Here is a 21,418-nt window from a genome sequence, read left to right as displayed (position 1 = left end):
GAAATCTATCAAAACTTCTAGGCTGACTAACAATAAGGCCGAGTACGAGGCCATGATGGTAGGTCTCGAGCTAGCTAAAAGCTTGAGGGTGGAAGTCATTGAACCCAAGTGTGACTCTTTACTGGCGGTAAACCAATTAAACAAAACCTTCGAAGTTCGAGAGGATAGAATGCAAAGGTATTTGGACAAGCTGCAAGTAACTTTCACCGTTTCAGGGAATGGACTTTACAACATGTAACCTCGAGAACGAAACAGTGAGGCCGATGGACTTGCAAACTTGGGGTCATCAGTCGAGGAAGATGAGATCAGTTCGGGGACTGTCGTTCAACTCTCGAGATCTGTGATCGAGGAAGGTCATGCCGAGATAAACTCTACAAGCTTAACCTGGGATTGGAGGAATAAATATATCGAATACTTGAAGAATGGAAAGCTCCCATCGGACCCTAAAGAGTAAAGGACCATACGAACCAAAGTTGCTCGATTCACATTGGCTGAAGATGGAACATTATGCAGAAGCCATTCGATGGACCATTGACAGTATGCTTAAGACCAGGAGACACTGATTATGTTTTATGAGAAGTCCATAAAGGCACTTATGGGAACCACTCTGGCGCCGAACCACTGATTCACAAAATCATTAGAGCAGGATACTACTGGGATAGCATGGAAAAAGACACTAGGGAGTTTGTTCGAAAATGTGATAAATGTCTAAGGTTTGCACTAATGATCCATCACCCCGGAGAACAACTTCATTCAGTCCTATCCTCATGGCCATTCATGAAATGGAGGATGGATATCGTCGGCCCTCTACCGTCAGCCCCAGGTAAAGCTAAGTTTATTTTATTTATGACTGACTATTTCTCTAAATCGGTTGAAGCACAAGCGTTCGAGAAAGTGAGAGAAAAAGAGGTTATATACATCATCTGGGATCACATCGTGTGTCGATTTGGGATACCCACAGAAATAGTATGCGACAATAGTAAACAATTTATCGGCAGCAAAGTGACAAAATTTCTAGAAGACCATAAAAGAAAAAGGATATTGTCAACACTGTATCACCCTAGTTGGAACGGATACGATGAATCGACAAACAAGACTATCATCCAAAACCTGAAGAAAAGGTTGAACGAAGCTAAAAGGAAATGGAGAGAAATTCTGCCCGAAGTCCTTTGGGCATATCGAACAACATCGAAGTCCAGTACAGGGGCAACTGCATTTTCCTTAGTATATGGCCTCGAAGCCTTAATTCCAGTCAAAGTCGGAGAACCCAGCGCAAGGTTTCTATATGCAACGGAGGAATCGAACCATGAGGCTATAAATACTAGCCTCGAATTATTAGATGAAAAATGAGAAGCGTCACTCGTTCGCATGGCTGCACAAAAGCAACGAATTGAAAGGTATTACAATAGAAGAACCAACCTTCGCCACTTCAGGGTCGGGGACTTAGTCCTAAGGAAGGTCACCATAAACACTCTAGATCCTAATGAAGGGAAGCTCGACCCAAATTTGGAAGAACCCTATCAAGTCCTCGATATAGTCGGAAAAAGGGTCTTATAAACTCGGAACGATGTATGGTGAACCACTGCCAAACAACTGGAACATATCACTTCTCAAACGATATTATTTTTAAGGTATGACTTTCTCCCTTCTTTCATTTATATATATATTCGACGCTAACTCATTGCAGGAGTTCGACCAAAGACATCGAGACCTCAGTTTTTAAAGTACGCGTTATACTCTTTTTCCCTTAGATCGGTTTTTATCCCAAATGGGTTTTTCCGGCGAGGTTGTTAACGGGGAAACAATTACGCGCTACCTGAGGACAATTCAACAGTATCCAAGGCTTCTTTGCAATCAACCTCGAATACTAGAGGGCATCACCCTCGAATGTTGTATTCTTGAGAATAGTATTTCACATCAAAGAGCCTCGATAGGGAAGCTTTGTAATGGTACAAACGGTCAAGTAAGCCGTGTCCATATGGATTAGTCGAGCCCCGATCGAAAAACATGTGCGCGTGTATAAATTATTCAAAGAAGCATTCTCTCTTCATTAAACATTTTATGTCTCGAAGAAAATTCTCTACTATACAAACCTTATGCTTATGATATTGTGAAAAACAACTCAGGAGCCAAAAAATGAATATACACTCGGGGACTGCCATCGATGATAGGAATATTCGAGTTATCTAAAATCAAATTCATAAGACCTCAAAGAGGCACCCCTCGATCTATAGGCCAAGGTTACCATTCTCGGGGACTGACATTTCAAACAAGTTTGAAATGATATTGGAAAATAAGCCCAATAGGCATACATGAAGGCCACAGCTAAACTAAAGGCTACGACCTAAATAACGCGGCCATAAAACCTTAAGGGGTATGCTACTGTAAGTTCGAAAATTACCCTATATTTGATAAAAAAAAACCTAAGGGTTTGTTCTATTCTAAGTTCAAAATTTATTCGAGCTTTGTTATAAAAACAGTGCAGTCATGGCATCAATCAAGCCATCCGAAATCCCGAACATATTATTGAGCTCGGGGATTCGCTCTTGCATGTCTAAAAAACCAAAGGGTTTGTTCTAAGTTCGAGCTAGTGGTCACTCAATTACAGAGGCTGCAACAACAAAATTTTCACAAGGCAAAAGTATAAAACATGTTTGAACATAAAACTGAGAAGACATTCAAAAGAGGTTTTTCGAGTATATATTGATAAAGAAAAAAAAGGGTTATGTACAAGAGACCGATCAAGGTCTTACAAAAAGAAACTAAGTCCTAACTACGACCGGTTTCAACCTCTTCTCCGAGAGCAACTTCTCCTTCAGGCCCATCATCGGATCCGCTCCGACTGCCTTCTTCATCATCGTCTTCGTCATCGGAGGAGAAAAGTTGCCTGGCTTCGGCTTCGAGCACCTTGGTTCGGGCTATCTACTCGTAGAGGTCAAAACCTCGAGCATGGATTTCCTCGAGGGTTTCCCTCTGGGATTGGAACTTTTCCGAGTCATTGATCTATCGCTCTCGGTCAGAAGCCTCCCTTAGCTGTATTTGAGCAGCATTAGCATCGGCCCGATACATGACAACGGACTTGTCCGCCATGACCTTTGTCTTCTCAATCTCCGCCTTGACCTCAGTATGCCCGGCTTCAAGCTCCTCGATCCTCTTGGCTTGGGCCGAGCTTTTCTCTTTGGTGCCCCAAAGTTGAACCTCGGCCGATGATAGTTTGGCCAAGGTAGTTTTTTTTTCCGCAACTAGGCGGTCCATATTCTCCTTCCACCAATCATAGTCGGCCTTGACCTGATCTACTTCTCCCCGAAGCAGCTCGATCCTTTTAACCTTTTGTTGCAGCTGAGATAGTGAAGTATTAGCCTCCACAGCTGGGTCGAGTCCATATTTTATCAAAAGGGTGGTTACCTTCTTATCTAGCTCGGCCTCTTCCTCACGGGCCTTGGCCAAATCCGCTCGAAGGTCCTTTATAGTTTCATCCTTTTGGCCGCAAAGAAGCTTCAGAGCATTCCTCTCCTCCGAGACCTTTTGGAGCTCGATTTCACACTGGCTAAGGTCACCTCGAAACTTGGCAAAGGCCTATTCAAAAAAGGAAAACACAAGTCAGATTTAAGGAAAAGAGAGTAAAGAAAAGAAGTGCAGTAACTGATTCATACCGGAGATAAGAGACATTGGGCCTCTTCTAAAAGAATAGAAACATCACTGAGATCAGAGGCATCATCGACTCCAGTAAAGAAATCTCGAAACGGAACCCCTACACTAGAGCCTCCACCTATATCAGGGGTCTTCAACTCTCGAGCCTCCCTTAGTGCCTCCTCAAAAAAAGTCAGAAGAGAAGTCAAGTGACCTGCTGTCATGGTCCTGAGCAAGTCACTCGGGGCGCTCTGATAGATCTTTGAGGTCTCAAAATTGGCCCCGTCCGGTGTAGTTGCAGATGGCCGGGAAATGGTCTCGACCTCTGGTGATTCGGGATCCTCATCCGATTTCTTTTTGGAAGCCTTCTCGACACGAGGCTTGATTGTAGCAGCCGCTTCCGGCTAAGAAGGATTGGTGACCTCGACTGCTTTCCTAGGTCGTACCGTCAGTGTCGAGGCATTTTCCTTTTCTTTCTCTTCTTCGTCTCTCAGTTTTTGGACCGAGTCCATCATGAGAGAGATTACTTTCCTCCTCACCCTTCGAGGTTTGGTCTTGGGGTCCTCGGACTACGAGGCACTTTTTCTCTTATTGTCTTTCTCCTGCTTTGGAACTGGGGACTTGGTTTCTTCCTCGCCACTCGAGGACCTCAAAATGGCATCCTTGGTCAGGCCTGCATGAAAGAAAATTAGTGATGAATGAAGTAAAAAAAGTGTTTCAGAACATGAAAAAGGAGATCCTTACAGTGGTTCTTGATCCCCCATCTGCCTTTTGCCAAATCACGCCATGCACGTTCGGCATAAGTGAAGGTTGAGGCTAACTTCCAAACCCAATCTTCGAGGTTAGGCACCGCTTGAGGCATCCAAAGAATAGTGGCATGTCGAAAGGGGATATAGGCGAAGTCAAAGAAGGTACGAAGAACATAGTTTAAAAGATCATTTACGGTCGAAGTTCCACTCCTAAGGGAACGACATCTTCTCCTCCAGGATAATGTAGCGGGTCCTCACCCGTATAAAATTGCTCATCCAACCCCGATCCTTGTCCTCGTCGATACTCGAGAATAAGGCCTTCGTTTCCCGGCATTGGAGCCTGATTAGTACTCGATAGATTTGAGGCCGGTACAACCGCATGAGGTGATTTAGAGTAAACTCCAGCCCCCCGGCCTTGCTAGAGAAGAAATGCAACATGATTACTATGCGCCATAGAGATGGGTGGATTTGGCCGAGGGTGACCTGATATCTTTTACAGAGACCGACAATTACTGGGTCGAGGGGACCCAATGTGAAGGGGTAAGTGTAAACAGTTAGGTACCCCTCCACATAAGCGGTGATGCTCTCTTCAGAAGCAGGAATTTGCATCACGACCTCGGCACCCCAGTTGCAGTCCCTCTTCACGGCCTCGAGGTGGATCTTCGTTATCGAGAACATATACATCGACACATACTCACATAGGCCCAGGATCGATGAAAGATTTTTGACCTTGAAGTCGTATTTTAGAGTACACGGGCCGGGAATATACTCGTGGGGAAGTGGCTCCACCGGCGCCTTGTCGTCGGACGGCCGGGAAGAGGAAAAAGAAACTTTCTCCTTCTGCGACATGGTCTTTGAGGTTTTCGCCATTGGTATAAGTAAAGAAGGGTGAAAGAAAATGAAATACTGGTGGTTTCGGTTCTAACAAAGGTGGCTCTACAGACGGTGAAAAAGAGGAGATGAAAAGAGTGAGAAGACTCAGGTTTGATTAGAGAAAAAGTAAAGTTTGATTCAATGAAGGAACGAGTAGTTATAGGCTCACGGCGATGGTTCGGTGGCGCTAGTTGCCGACCGCTAACTAACAGGCATTAATGATTTTGGGAACTGAACTGACGGACGTTTCGGTCACATCCGTCGCTTATGTCATGAGGAAGACGTCATGATCAAGGTTTCAGAAAATAGGGGTTCAAACTGTTTCTTATCATTTTATTCCAAGAAATGCGGGGACTATCTGTGTACGGTCTAAATTGGGCATGTCCAATTTCATAGGCACGAGGAGCAGCCTCGAGAGTAAGCTCGTAATGGACCAGGCTCGAGCTCGATGGCAGAGTATGGAGCATGAAGATAGAAGTGCTCACTGAATATCGAGACCGAGCATGACCGACTTAGAGTAAGGCATAATAACTGAATGGCGAGATATTAGCAACCGACCGAAGATCTCTGCGGAAATCCCGGAAAAGATCGAATCAAGCGGTTATTGACGCCAGTCATGGGATTTGTTTACTAGAATTGTACCTTATTTAGGATTCCTCTACTATATAAAGAGGGACCCCATTCAGTTGTAAAGAATCATGATTCACTGATAAGAATACACATATACGCTACTTTCTTTGTCTTACTTTTCATCACTGCTTGCTCTATCCAATATTGTTTGTAGTAACTAACCTCGATACTATCTCGAATCAAGGTCGAGATATAGTTTGCAAACTGGTTTTATCCATTTTATTGTCCAAGTTATCTATATAATTTGTTATTCATCAATTGGTGCTGATCTAAATCACATATCCTTAAAATCACAATATAAGTTTAATTATTACTCAATTTTTAGGGTAAACAGTAAGGCTTGATACGGGACTTGATTGAGGATCAACACCCTTCCTTTTTAGCAAGCTAAGGCAAAAAGAACATTTGTGCTCTCATTTTATGATCCATGACTCCCTTGTGTGTTATTATATATAAGTATTATTGTACAAGATGAACCTCCTTTAGAACAAATTTCACAATATTAGGCTGATAGTAACTTTTAGGCTTGAAATGATTACTCGGAAGGAAAGAATTCTCCTCATATTCTTTGGTGTGTACTTAATATATAGATAGCCTTTAAACAAAGGTGTTTAGCAAAATGGCGACATACTTTACTCCTTACTTTTCCTATTTCTCGCATAGAAGCTCTACAGAAATGTGACTATATGATTCTCCCTTTTGTTCAAAATGCTTTGATTGTGCGATATTTTTGTATTATTCCAAATAACTCCACCCTCCATTTTCTTCTAAAGTATATGGGGTTGATAGTCACATAATCCAAGTACAAATGCATAGGTGCCACCAGAGCATGGGCGCCAAACCTAAAAGGTAAAAGCAATAATTACTGTCTCACCACTACTATCACACCTCCTTATTCTCGAGGGGATAGGGAGTTTTTCCAATTAAAGTGACATTAATCAAAATGGGATTATTTAATATAGTTTAGAGTCGCCACTTCAAATAATTGTTATGGAGTTCCAAGTCACCGGTTTATTTTAGAATCCCAAATCGAGGAATTTGACTCTATTTTTGGTCCGCGAACACAGAAGCCCAGGTAAGGAATTTTGTTAACCCGGGAGAAGTTGTGAGTCACTCCTGAGTTTCGTGGTTTTAGCACGGTCTCTTTAATCATACCTGGCTTAATTAAATTATTTAATTACTCATTTTTAAACCCATGTACATTTACCTTTTTACCCGCTTTTAATTATGGCGTTATTGTCACGACCCAAAATCTCACTTGTCGTGATAGCGCCTATCTCAATACTAGGCAAGCTGACAGTCTCAATAAACCACATATCTCTTAAATTTGAAAACAAAATTATTAAATTCAGCGGAAGAAATCTCTCAAGTATAAATATAATTACTCCCAAAACCTGGTGTCACTGAGTACATGAGCATCTAATATGAATACAAGTCTGAAAAATACGGTCTATAATAGTCTAAGACCAAATACAGTAAATAAGGAGATAGGAAAAGAGAGACAAGGTCTGCGAAATACGTCAGCTACCTCTGAATCTCCGAAAAATTAACTGTGCGAGAGAATCAACACCTGTTTTGTCCAGAAACACCTGGATTTGCACACAAAGTGCAGGGTGTAGTATGAGTACAACCAACTCACCAAGTAATAATAATAAAAAAAGAACTAAAGATAGTGACGAGCTACACAGTTACAATTCATTTTCAGTAATTCCAGCAGAGAGTAGACATGCTTTCAAATACGACAGTTTAAGTCAAATCCGTTTTATACAATTCAAGTTCATGTAATCCGAATAGAAAATCTTTCAGAGAATTTCATAACAATGACAGATAGAAACTAAGTACAACAACAAATAAAAAAGAAAGTATAGCCTCTCAGGGCAACGGTCACTTAACTCATCACAACAGCTCAACCACACGGCTATCAGCCTTCAGCACTCACACTCAATGGGTACCCGCGCCCACTAGGGGTGTACAGACTCTGGAGGGGCTCCTACAGCCCAAGCGCTAAAATTCGCACGAACAACTCACGTGCTATTATATCCTGCACGGATAACTCACGTGCTGCACAGACAACTCACATGCTATAATATCCATACCTCACCAACAGGCCATCGGCCTCACTCAGTCATCAACCTCTCTAGTCTTTCGGGCTCTCAAAAATCATAAAGATCAGTCCAAACAAAGATAACATAGTATATCAACAAAATCAAGAAAGACTGAGGTATGATACTCAAGTAAAATCATGACTGAGTACAAGACAACAATTAGCAAATAATTCAACAAGTACGCAACCTCTACGGGTCCCAACAGTACTATCACATAGCCTAAGCATGATTTCTAACATGATTTACAGTCAAATTTCTTCAACACATAGAGAGCATATAGCTAACAACAAGTTATTCAACTTTACAATTTTACGGGACGGATCAAGGCATAATCCCCTCGTTGGACGCCTACACGCCCATCACCTAGCACGTGCATCACTTCCAAAACAATCACATGATATAAAATTCGGGGATTTATACCCTTAGGACCAGATTTATAACTGTCACTTACCACAAATCGTGAAATTCTTATTCCGCTAAGCTTTTTCCTTGGGAATTGGCCTCCAAACGCCTCGAATCTAGCCACAAATAATTCGATTCAGTCAATAAAAATTATTGCAATTAATTCCACAAGAGAATTCCAATTTTTCATAAAACTCCAAAATTTAGCTAAAACATCTCCCATGAGGCCCACGTCTCGGAATCCGATAAAATTTATAAAATCCGATAACCCATCCAATTACAAGTTCAACCATACAAAGTTCACACAAATCAGACTCCGAATCGACTCCGAAATCTCAAAAATTCGTTTCTATAAGATTTCTAAAACTTTTCCAAATATTAATCTCAAAACACTAATTAAATGGTAAAAATAATGATATATTCGTGTATATTGACAAAATCCGAGTTAGAATCACTTTCCCCAAATGGGCCAAAAGACACGTGCCCCATTAGCACAACAACACTCAAAGAAGTGACTTTACTTTAGCACCACCTATCAAATTCATACTTTGTGCGCACTACATCATTCACCAATAACAACCCACTCACTCATACGTGCAATATAATCCGTAACCAGTAATTTTCTTACTTAAGTCATGCTCGAACTCCACCTCTGCAAGTCATAACTAACCCACAAGTATGCCTCAGACCAAAATTAAAATTTAACACATAACCATGAAATCAAATTGTCAGTAGCAGACTCCCTCACTTGGCTCAAAGCCATAGATTAAAACACTCCATAATTCACGATACACATACTCTATTGCTGTCATAATCCCATAGTTAGTTCAACGAAACGTCTTCTCAAACGCATGCATTGCCAACCATAAAAATACCCCAAATCATCTCCTAAGCTCGCAATCATTCTCTTGACACTCAAGTCAACCTTCTCAGCCATATTCAAATTCAAATCTCCACACAAGTTGGCAGAAAAGAAACTCTCTACTCACATCATAAGGATTACACCTACGTAGATTACTCTGCAGGGGACCCACCTGCTTAACCTTAAATTAGTATCTTGTTATAACCTTTCGCAGTCACAATTGATATGCAATCACTTAGTCTATCTGAGTCCAAACTCATTAACCAGACATGAGAATTTAGTTTGTCCCAAAATTTAACAACGTGAAAGATCCTTCAAAATATTCCTACACGAGGCTGTACGTCACATCATATCGAAAATCAAGCACCCAATGTCCTTTACTTTACATTTCAAGGAAACACCTCTCGTCATATTCCAATCGTCTGAACACATCCCGTGGTCACATCATACCCATCCCATTGCCATTCTACCGCTTATCGAGTCACAAATTCCACTGTAGGGTCATTACCAGACATATGATCCCAATTGTACAAGTTACAACTGAAGCTACCGAGCTTAAGCTGCGGTCTAACCATGGCCTCAAGTCCTCCAGACTGGCCAATCACCAAAACACAGTATACACTCTAGAACTTCGTTCATAGAATCATAAATCGGCGATGCACAACTGATATCGAGCGCTCATGTGTGCATACGAATACATGGAAGGAATTCAAAGAGTCATGTCTCAAGCTGAATAAATCTCGCACGATAAGTAAAGAAAGATTGGAAGTATATATCCTAAATTCCATGTAGCCTCTCAAAGATAAGTATGGACGTCATCATACTGATTCGCAAAACTCTACTAGACACTTGCTCATGACTTGTAGAACCTATGAACCTAGATCTCTAATACCACCTTGTCACGACCCAAAATCCAACTAGTCGTGATGGCACCTAACCCAACCCGCTAGGTAAGCCAACTTTCAATTATCCAATTCCAATAGCAATTATTAAAGCAATTTAAGTAAATAAAGATTTTAATCTTATACATTCCCCAAGAACTGGTAGTACAAATCATGACCTTCTAAGAATAGAATTTACAAAGTTGATATGAAGTAAATACATCTTCTGTTTGAAAGGTACATAAACAAAGTTTTTATAATCTAAGTCTACCACGAACAAGAGGAAGCTACCATAAGAACACAGGTACATCTTCAAAACCGGCAACCATCGAGCATAGGAACAACAACATCACAAATATCAGCACGCAATGTGCAGAAGTGTAGTATCAGTACAACCGACCCCATGTACTGAGTAAGTAACAAACCTAACCTTAGGTTAAAAGTAGTGACGAGTTTTTACCAAGGTCGGATCCCAAACCAATAGTCCATATCATTCCATAATAACGTAAAGCAAATAATACAAGAAGTAACTCAGAAATAAAATGCTCAGCTAAATCATGATTTTCTAAAAATAGTTCTTCCTTTCAAGTACATCAGTAAAAAACCCAAATCGTTTACCAAAATTTCCAAAAAAAAATATGAATAAGTTTGAGAGAAATAATTTTCCCAAATTCCTTTCAATAATGAATGAGATGTTTAATTATCTTTCTAGATAACCCATGTAAAACAAATGCATGCCCATTTGTCAACATGTGTGAGAAATCATGAATAATGTGATACTGTACATCATGAGAAAAAATACATCTTTATGCCTGTATGTCATGTGTGAATGTCAATCTGATGCAAATCAGTGATAAAATCATATGCATATTCTCAGAGTATCATTTCACTCTGTCCTCCCAATCACTTAGCACTCGCACTCGGCACTCACACTCAGTAGGTACCTACGCTCACTAGGGGTGTTCAGACTCATGAGGGGCTCCATCAGCCCAAGCGCTATAATCTATACGGATAACTCACATGTTGCACGGACAACTCACATACTATAGTATAATATATGGATCCGCACGGACAACTCACGTGTTGCACGAACAACTCACGTGCTATAATAATATTTGGATCCGCACGGACAACTCACGTGAGTTGTCCGTGCAACAAGTGAGTTGTCCGTGCAGATTATAGCGCTTGGGCTATAGGAGCCCCACCGGAGTCTTTACACACCCCCAGTGAGCGCAGGTACCTACTGAGTATGAGTGTCGAGTGCCGAGTGCTGAGTGACTGGGAGGCATGAGAGATGGTGAGGCATACCCGAGGGGCTGTTTACAAGGGATTGTGAGGTAAGCCCAAGGGGTTGTATACGAGTGATTGTGAGGTCTGCCCGAGGGGCTGGTTATGATTTTATCACTGAGTTGCATCGCATTGGGATGCACACATGACATACATACATAGAGATGTATTTTTTCTCATGTTGTACATCATCACATCATTCATGATTTCTCACACATTTATTTTTGACAGATGGGCATAGTGATGCATTTATATTTACGCGGGTTATCTGGAAAGAAAATGAAACATCTCAATTATTATTGAAAGGATTTTGGGAAAGTTATTGTTTTCAAACTTATTCATGTTTTTGGCAACTTCGACAAACGATTTGGGTTTTCAGTGATGTACTTGAAAGGAAAAACTATTATTTTTTAAATCATGATTTAGCTGAGCATTTTATTTCTGAGTTACTTCTTGTATTATTTGCTTTACATTTTTATGGACTGTTGTGGACTATTGGTTTTGGACCCGACCTTGGTGGAAGCTCGTCACTACTTTCAACCTAAGGCTAGGTTTGTTACTTACTCAGTGCATGGGGTCGGTTGTACTGATACTACACTTTTGCACCTTATGTACAGAAGTTGACTGTTGGTGTTGCTGCGTTCGTTGGGAGCTGTGTCTGAAAATGTACCTCTGTTCCTGTTGTAGCTGCCTCTTGTTCATGGTAGCCTTAGATTTATAAAAGCTCTGTTTATGTACTATTCAAACAGACTATGTATTTATTTCATTTCCGTTTTTTAAACTCTATTCTTAGAAGCTCATGATTTGTACTACCAGTTCTTGGGGAGATGTAATGGTTTTATATATTTTCTTTAATAATTGACTTATTAAATTACATTGGAATTGGATAGTGAATAGTTGTCTTACCTAACGGGTTGGGTTAGGTGCCATCACGACTAGTTGAATTTTGGGTCATGACAAGGTTGTATTAGAGCTCTAGGTTCATAGGTTCTACAAGTCATGAGCAAGTGTCTAGTAGAGTCTTGCGGATCGGTATGATGACATCCATACTTATCTTCGAGAGGCTACAGGGAATTTAGGATATATACTTCCCATCTTTCTTTCCTTAACGTGCGAGATTGATTCAGCTTGAGACATAACTCTTTGAATTCCTTCCATGTATTCGTATGCGCACATGAGCGCTCAGTATCAGCTGTGCATAGCCGGCTTGTGATTCTATGAACGAGGTACGAGATGTGTATTATGTGTTTTGGTTATGGGCCAGTCTGGAGGACTTGAGGCCAGGTCTAGATTGCAGCTTAAGTTCGGTAGCTTAAGTTGTAACTTGTACAATTGGACTCATATGTCCGGTGATGACCCTACAGTGGAATTTGTGGCTCGGTGAGCAGTGGAATGGTGGTATGATGGGTATGATGTGACCACGGGATGTGTTAAGATGATTGGAATATGATGAGAAGTGTTTCATTGAAATGTAAAGGAAGGACATTGGGTGCTTGATTTTCGATTTGATGTGACGTACAGTCTCGAGTATGAATATTTTGAAGGATCTTTCACATTATTAAATTTTGGGACAAATTAAACTCTCATGTCTGGTTAATGAGTTTGGACTCGGATAGACTAAGTGATTTCATAGTAATTGTAACTACTAAAGGGTATAACAAGATACCAATTTGAGGCTAAGCAGGTGGGTTATCTCCTGTAGAGTTATCTACGTAGGTGTGTTCTTTATAATGTTGATTGGATAGTTTCTTTTCTACCAGCGGGTTATATGTGTTGAGATTTGAATTTGAATATGTATGAGGAAGTTGACTTGACTGTCAAGAGAATAAATGCGAGCTTAGAGGATGATCGAGGTATTTTATAGTTGGTGTCACATGAGCTTGAGAAGAATTTTCATTGAATTGATTGCAACATTATGGCAGTAAGAGAGTATGGTTATTGTGAGTTATCAAATGTTTTGATTTATGGCTTTGAGCCAAGTGGGGGAGTTTGCTATTGACAATTTAATACATGGCTATGTGTCAAATTTTCGTTTTGGTCTAAGGTTTACTTGGGAATCAGTGATGACTTGCATATGTGGAGTTCGAGAGTGACTCTAGTAAGGAAATTTCTAGATACAGGTATATTGCACTTTATGATTATATGAAAAAAAAATTGTGGGATGAGTGAACTATTATTTGTGAATGATGTAGTGCTCACGGAGTATGAAATTGATCGGTGCTATTAAAAAGTAGAGTTAATTCTTTAGTGTTGTTGTGCTATTGGGGCATGTGTCTCTTGGACCATTTGGGCGGTGTAATTTGGATTTGAACAAAGGGGGGGAGACTCTCGAGAAAGTTCCAATAGGTTCGAGGTTTATATATAGCAATGGAGAATTTCTCCGGACTTGTGTATGGATAAAATCTGAGATTTGCATTTAATGGCGACTGGACTTGCGGAAATTCTGTATGATTAGGGACTCTATGTTCCAGTATAAGGAAGATAAGAGGAACAATTTTAAATTCACATAAGGTATTTTCAGAGTGAGTGTTACAGTTGTGGTATTTATGGAGGTGCTTAAGAAGAACACAATTTCTCAAGGGTCGTAGGGCGTTGTGGTTCTATGCTAAGGTTTTTGGGGTGAGTTATGGCTAAGGATCGTGGTGTTTTAGCAAGGTGAAGTACCAATTGGAAGGCAAATTCGGGAGGGACTCGGAGAAAATAGGACAACTGGTAGTAGACTGGACCAGTATGGTAATGGTAGGATCGGTCCTTTGGGTAATTATGATGTGGTAACACGTTACATATGTTTTGGTGACAATATTCTTGGGTTTGGCGACTTGCGAGGCATGGTCCAGTTAGAGGAATTTAGTTCTAAGGGCTTGATTATGTGCAAATGGATTCCAAAGTACTCTGGATGGTTCGAGCCGAATACGTTTCTACCGATATGGAGAACGTGTGGTGTATTGTGATTTCCTCCTGGAAGAAGCAAGAGAAAGGGTTCTAACTAATAGGGTATATAAATTGTTGGTGACTCAAAAGTTATAATAAGATTCTTGTGCTTTTCACATGATGGCAAGATAGATGTTATGTGTTGTGCGGAAGTAAGATTTACATGTACGAGGTGGCAGTACAGTCTTGAAGAGAAGGTAACGAATGTTGGACAACATGGACGGTTCCAAATAACTAGATGAATACTATTACTACTTGGTGTTGTATGAGTAGAGTGTACATTTCAGAAGGCGCATTATGTTTTGAATTATGGATATTTCATAGGTATTATGGCACTCTCCTGGTTGATTGACTGCTGATTTTTAGACGCTGCTATGTGGCACGAAAGAATGGGAGAAGTATTCTTCGTGGGATAATCGCGTATGAGAAATGTGTTAGACATTCGGGCGGTGGAGATGGGACCAGAAATTGTGGTTCGCGTGTTCTATGGATTTGGAAAGTGGAGTTGTCAGGAGCAGATTATTTCATGAAGGTGGACTGTGAAGTCATGGCCGGAGCTAGCCAGATGATAGTAAGTATTATGATTCAATTGTTGTGGACTTTCAGAGGGTTATTTTTATCTATTTGTGGGTAACCCGAGTTGATTTGGGGGTCCATTAGTAGGCCCCATTTAGGATGTGTATTCTACATCGAGTCGGATTGGTTGGCTCCATACTGCTATTGTTTAGGGATGTGCCATTCGGTTGATGTTGAAGTTATTCGTGCTCTGAAGTGATCTGTGAGTTACCCTTCTATGCTACAAGGAGTTTTGATTCGTTTGGTTATATACACAAACGGTGCAGTTCTATTTGGACTTTATGGCGGAATATGTGCGAGATGAGTATTTTGGTATTGCATGATTGATTGCGTATTGGTTATGCTCTTTCAGGTTTTGTGTGACATTGTGTCGCTTGCTTCTCTGTGGTTATTGATTTTGAGCAGGGTGGCTCGAGGTATATAATATGGACCAGCATTTGGATGGGGTTACGCATTGCAATAGAGTTATGTTAAGGTATGAACCTTGTGTTAGAATCGGGTGATGGTTCTACATTGTGTGATGTATTTTCAGCATTTCGTTGTGCCAGTACTTGTTAATCTTGTAGGATAGTTCTCTCATTTGAGTCATTTTCCATGACTGAATACATTTGAATTATTGCGTATTGGTGCACGGATGACAAGGGTTGTGGATCTGAGTTATATTGGTGCGACATGTCTGTGGAATAAGTGTGTTTAGTAAATAAGGTCATTGGCCCTAGAATGGGCACTATCATGTTTGATTACGGTATGTTCGGAAGGATAATATTGAAAGTCGACTCAGAAAGCGATTATGGTTCTGGTTGGGGCGAGAGAGATCCATGACTTGTGGATCTGATAAGGGGTTACGAGATTCTGCGTGTTCTTTTATTATCAACAGTGTACAAAGGTTTTGGGATGAGGTTTGGTTCGATATGGGTTTAATACTAGTATTTGGTTGGTTTTGGAGTAGTCAGTGTGATCAGGAATGGTGGTACGGACTTGCGAGCTGTGTAATATGTTAGGTGATCATATCTGTGGTTATAGTTATAGCTTGATACAGCTTGTTCAAACTCATACAGTGTGTAAATGTAAGATTCGTGTCTTGAAATAAATTCTAAAGGTTTGAAATTAAATTCCAAGGTTTATGGGCTAAAGTTAAATCAATGATTTCAGTTGTATTGTGTTGTCAAGCCTATATGGAATAGGGTAACGTGAGATCAACCCCGGGTATGTGCGTGGAAAGGTGGAATAGAGATTTGAAGATTTAGAACAACTCTCAGCACGTTCGAGGACGAACGTATGTTAAAGTGGGGGAGAATGTAACGACCCGACCGGTCGTTTTAAGTATCACAGCCCTGTTTCCCCATTTACTGCTCAAATTGTTCTTTACAATTGTTGTGTGAATTTCCGGGGCAAATGGTTCGAGTCTGGTGAGGTTTTGGAATGAATTTGAATACTTAGTTCCAAGGTTTAAAGCATAAGTTAAAATAGCGATCGGATGTCGACTTATGTGTAAACGGCCCTGGAATGGAGTTTTGATGATTCCAATAGCTCTGTATGGTGAATTTGGACTTAGGAGCGTGTCCGAAAAATTATTTGAAGGTCCGTAGTGGAACTAGGCTTGAAATGGTAAAAGTTGAATTTTTAGAAAGTTTAACCGGGGGTTGACTTTTTAATATCGGGGTCGGAATTCGATTCTGGAAATTTTAATAGGACTGTTATGTCATTTATGACTTGTGTGCAAAATTTGAGATCAATCGGACATGATTTGATAGGTTTTGGCGTTGTTTGTAGAAATTCAAAGTTTCAAAGTTCATTATGCTTAAATTGGGGTATGATTCGTGGTTTTAGTGTTGTTTGAGGTGATTTGAGGGTTCGACTAAGTTACAGATGGTTAACGGGTTGGATTTTTGTCACGACCCAAACTAACCTCTGTCGTGATGGCGTCTATCGTAGAACTAGGCAGGCCAACTCATTTACAAAACAAACTGATAATTTCATTTCAAAGATAATTTCAAGGTTATTTAACATAAAACCTCCATTTAAAGAGTTCAAATCAAAGAAAAACAGAATTGCGGAAAAGAAAAGCCCGACATCGGAGTGTCACTAGTCATGAGCATCTACTACAATCTGTCTAACAATATCAAGGCTAACTTAGCCTGAAAAATAGCTAAATACAACTAGAGGAAGATAAGAGGGAGAAGAGCAGGGGCTGTTGTCACGACCCAAAACTAACCCCTGTCGTGATGGCGCCTATCGTGGAACTAGGCAAGCCGACTTATTTTTGCAAAACAAAACGATATTTTCATTTCAAAGATAATTTCAAGGTTATTTAACATAAAAACCTCCATTTAAAGAGTTCAAATCAAAGAAAAATAAAAGTGCGGAAAAGAAAAGCCCGACATCGGGGTGTCACTAGTCATAAGCATCTACTATAATCTGTCTAACAATATCAAGGCTAACTCAGCCTGGAAAAATAGCTAAATACTACTAGAGGAAGATAAGAGGGAGAAGAGCAGGGGCTGCGATCGCCAAACAGCTACCTTGGTATCTCCAAGAAAATCTGCAACCAGAACACTCAATAACCGCTACCGTGTCCAGCTACACCTGGATCTGCACACAAGGTGCAGGGAGTAATGTGAGTACGCCAACTCAGTAAGTAACAACAATAAATAAACACTGAGCAGTAGTGACGAGCAATGAAGCATATAACGTTCATATCAGAAAATCTCAGTAAAATACCACATGCTCTTAAAAATCAGGATTTGAATCAAACATCTCGTTTAAACCCAGTTCCAATAAAAATCATTTTTATTTTCCAATAGCTTTTCAAACAAAGGCTCAATGCAAAGGTGAGCAAAAATGATGAAATCATAAACATCCATCGGGCAGACCTCACAGTTACTCGTGCCACTCGGGCATACCTCACAATCACTCTTGCCACTCGGGCATACCTCACAATCACTCTTGCCACTCGGGCATACCTCACAATCTCTCTTGCCACTCGGGCATACCTCACAATCACTCTTGCCTCCCAGTCACTCAGCACTAGGCACTCAGCACTCGCACTCAATAGGTACATGCGCTCACTGGGAGTGTGTACAAACTCCGGAGGGGCTCCTTCAGGCCAAGCGCTATAATCTGCACGTACAACTCACGTGCGATAATAATAAAGTATGCTGCAGGCGGGCATCCCCGATCCACACTCATCCTTGCCAATCAGGCCCTCGACCTCACTCAGTCACAAGTATGCTACAGGCGGGCAGCCCCGATCCACACTCGTCCTCACAAATCAAGCCACTCGGGCATTTCAGTAAAACAGGGCATTCGGCCCAAAACATTTATATGCATCAAATAGAGTCATAAAACTTAGTTATGCAGTAAACAAGTATAAACATGACTGAGTATAGATTTTTCAATCGAAAACAGTGAGAGGATGATATGAAACAGCCCCTAAGGGACCAAACAGCATTGGCGCAAGGCCCAAACATGGCATTCAACCCAATTTACATAAAATCTTTCTAAATCATATAAGTATCAATGGTTTCAACAAAGTATGCAACTTTACAGTTGCTACGGGATGGACTAAGTCACAAATCCCCAACAGTGCACGCCCACACGCCCGTCACCTAGCATGTGCGTCACTAAAAATAGTAGAATGATACAAAATTCGGGGTTTCATACCCTCAAGACTAGATTTACAATCGTTACTTACCTCAAACCGGTCAAATCTCTAACCCGCAATGATCTTGCCTCTAGACTCAACCTCCAAATGCTCCGAATCTATTCACAATCAGTACAATACCATCAATACGCGCTAATGGAATGAATTCCACAAGAAAAACTATAAAATTAGACCAAAACCCGAAATTGGCTCAAAACTTGCCTGTGGGGCTCATATCTCGGAACCCGACAAAAGTTATAAAATCCAAAAGCCCATTCAACCACGAGTCTACCCATATCAATTTTACCAAAATCCGACTTCAACTCGACCCTCAAATCTACAAATCTAATTTCCAAATTTCTATGTTCCAATCTCCGATTTACACCTAAAAATCATGTAATCTAGTCGGATTATTCAATGATACTTCAATATTATGGAGTAGAAATGATCACAAGGGACTTACCTTAAGTTTTCCTTTAAAATATATCAAAATTCGCATCTCCTCAAGCTCCAATTTGTCGAAAATGGCAAATGGGACGAAGTCCCCGTTTTTATAATTCTGCCCAGACATCCTCGGTTCTGCCTTCGATCGAGGTCCTCGATCCTGGTCCTCGATCCTGGCCCTTGATCCTGGTCCTCGATACTGGCCCTCGATCCTGGTACTCGATCCTGGCCCTCGATCCTGGTTCTCGATCCTAGGCCTTCGATCCTGGTTCTCGATCCTAGGCCTTCGATCCTGGTTCTCGATCCTAGGCCTTCGATCCTAGGCCTTCAATCATGTCTTCGACCGTGACCCTCGACCATGGGCTCGATCATGGCTTCGACCGTGGACCTCGACCCTGAGCTCGATCTGGGCTTCGGTCGTGGCCCTCGACCCTAAGCTCGATCTGGGCTTACATCTGGGCAGAAGCAATTTCCAACAGAAGGAAATTGCAGCAGCTGTTCTAGTTCAATTTTTGATCTGTTAACCATCCGAAACTCGCCCAAGGCCCTCGAGACCTCAACCAAATATGCCAACAAGTCCTAAAACATCATACGAACTTAGTCGAATCCTCAAATCACCTCAAACAATGCTAAAACCATGAATTACACCCAATTCAAGCCTAATGAACTTTGAAATTTTTAATTTCTACAAACGACTCTGAAACCTATCAAATCACGTCCGATTGACCTCACATTTTGCATACAAGTCATAAATTACATAACATAGGTATTCCAATTTTCAGAATCGGATTCTGACTCTGATATCAAAAGGTCAACCCCCCGGTCAAACTTCTCAAAAATAAAACTTTCGGCATTTCAAGCCTAATTCCTCTACGGACTTCCAAATAATATTTTGGACACGCTCCTAAGCCCAAAATTACAATACAGAGCTATTGGAATTATCAAAATTCAAATCCGAGGTCGTTTACATATAGGTCCATATCCGGTCCACTTTTCTAACTTAAAGTTTTTTAATTATGAGACTATGTGTCTCATTTCACTCCGAGTTCCTTCCGGACTCGAACCAACTAACCTGATATAACATAATATAGCTAAATAACACAAAAAGAAGTAGGAATGGGGAAAACGGGGTTATAACTCTCGAAACGACCGACCGGATCATTACATCCTCCCCCTCTTAAACATTCGTTCGTCCTCGAACGGGTCTAAAAACATACTTGGAGTCTCAAATAGGCGTGAATATGTGCTCTGCATCTCCCACTCGGTCGCCCAGGTGGCCTCCTCCACAAGCTGGCCTCTCCATTGCACCTTCACTGAAGCTATATCCTTTGACCTCAACCTTCGAACCTGCCGATCCAAAATAGCCACCGGCTCCACATTATAAGTCATATCACCCTCCAACTGAACCGTGCTGAAATCCAAAACATAGGACGGATCTCCAATATACTTCCAGAGCATGGAAACATGAAACACTGGATGCACAATTGACATGCTGGGTGGCAAGGCAAGCTTACAAGCCACCTCTCCTATCCTCTGACGCGCCTCAAAAGGCCCAATGAACCGGGGGCTCAACTTTCCTCTCTTCCCAAACCTCATAACACCCTTCATGGTGATATCTTCAGTAAAACCTTCTCCCCAACCATAAAAGACATATCACGGACCTTCCTATCCGCGTAGCTCTTCTGCCTAGACTGCGCCATGCGAAGCTGCTCCTGAATCAATTTCACCTTATCTAATGCGTCTTGGACCAAGTCTGTACCTAAGAGCCTAGCCTCACCCGGCTCAAACTATCCAACCGGAGATCTACACCTCCTCCCAATTATACCACAATCAAATCTGATAGCATCCATTCTAGGCCCAATGACCTCGTCTCATCCAACATGACCACTCTAATGACATGACACATCAATACAATCTAAAGCCACAACCCGTGCAATCCGTGCACCAGATAGCAACATTCCAAATGTACCCAATCGTAACAATGACCCAAATAGGAGAACCGTTCCGTAAGCTCGACGAGTACCACCTCGACGAAATGCTAAGAACCCATCACACACCGCAGAACCATAACACACGAATCTTACATGAGGGATCATATTTCCACATAACTCTGCTGCAATACGCGCCCCTATCCAAATACTGGTCCATATGAAACACCTCAAGTCACCCTGCTAAAAATAAATAACCATGCGCAATTCGACATCAAGTACCCAAAGTGCATTACCATAACCACAGAGAAGCAAACGACACCATGACACATAAAACTCGAAAGAACACGACCAATACGTCATCAACTAAGCAACATCCAATACTATTCTCGCTCAAATTCCGCTATAAGGCCACAATAGAACCGCAACATATGTGCATATAACCACGAATACCAACTCCTCATAGCCTAGAAGAGT

This window comes from Nicotiana tabacum, chromosome 19 (genome assembly GCF_000715075.1).
Source record: "Nicotiana tabacum cultivar K326 chromosome 19, ASM71507v2, whole genome shotgun sequence".
Taxonomy (NCBI): Eukaryota; Viridiplantae; Streptophyta; class Magnoliopsida; order Solanales; family Solanaceae; genus Nicotiana; species Nicotiana tabacum.
The sequence above is the reverse complement of the archived record's forward strand: the minus strand, read 5'-3'. Positions refer to the sequence as shown.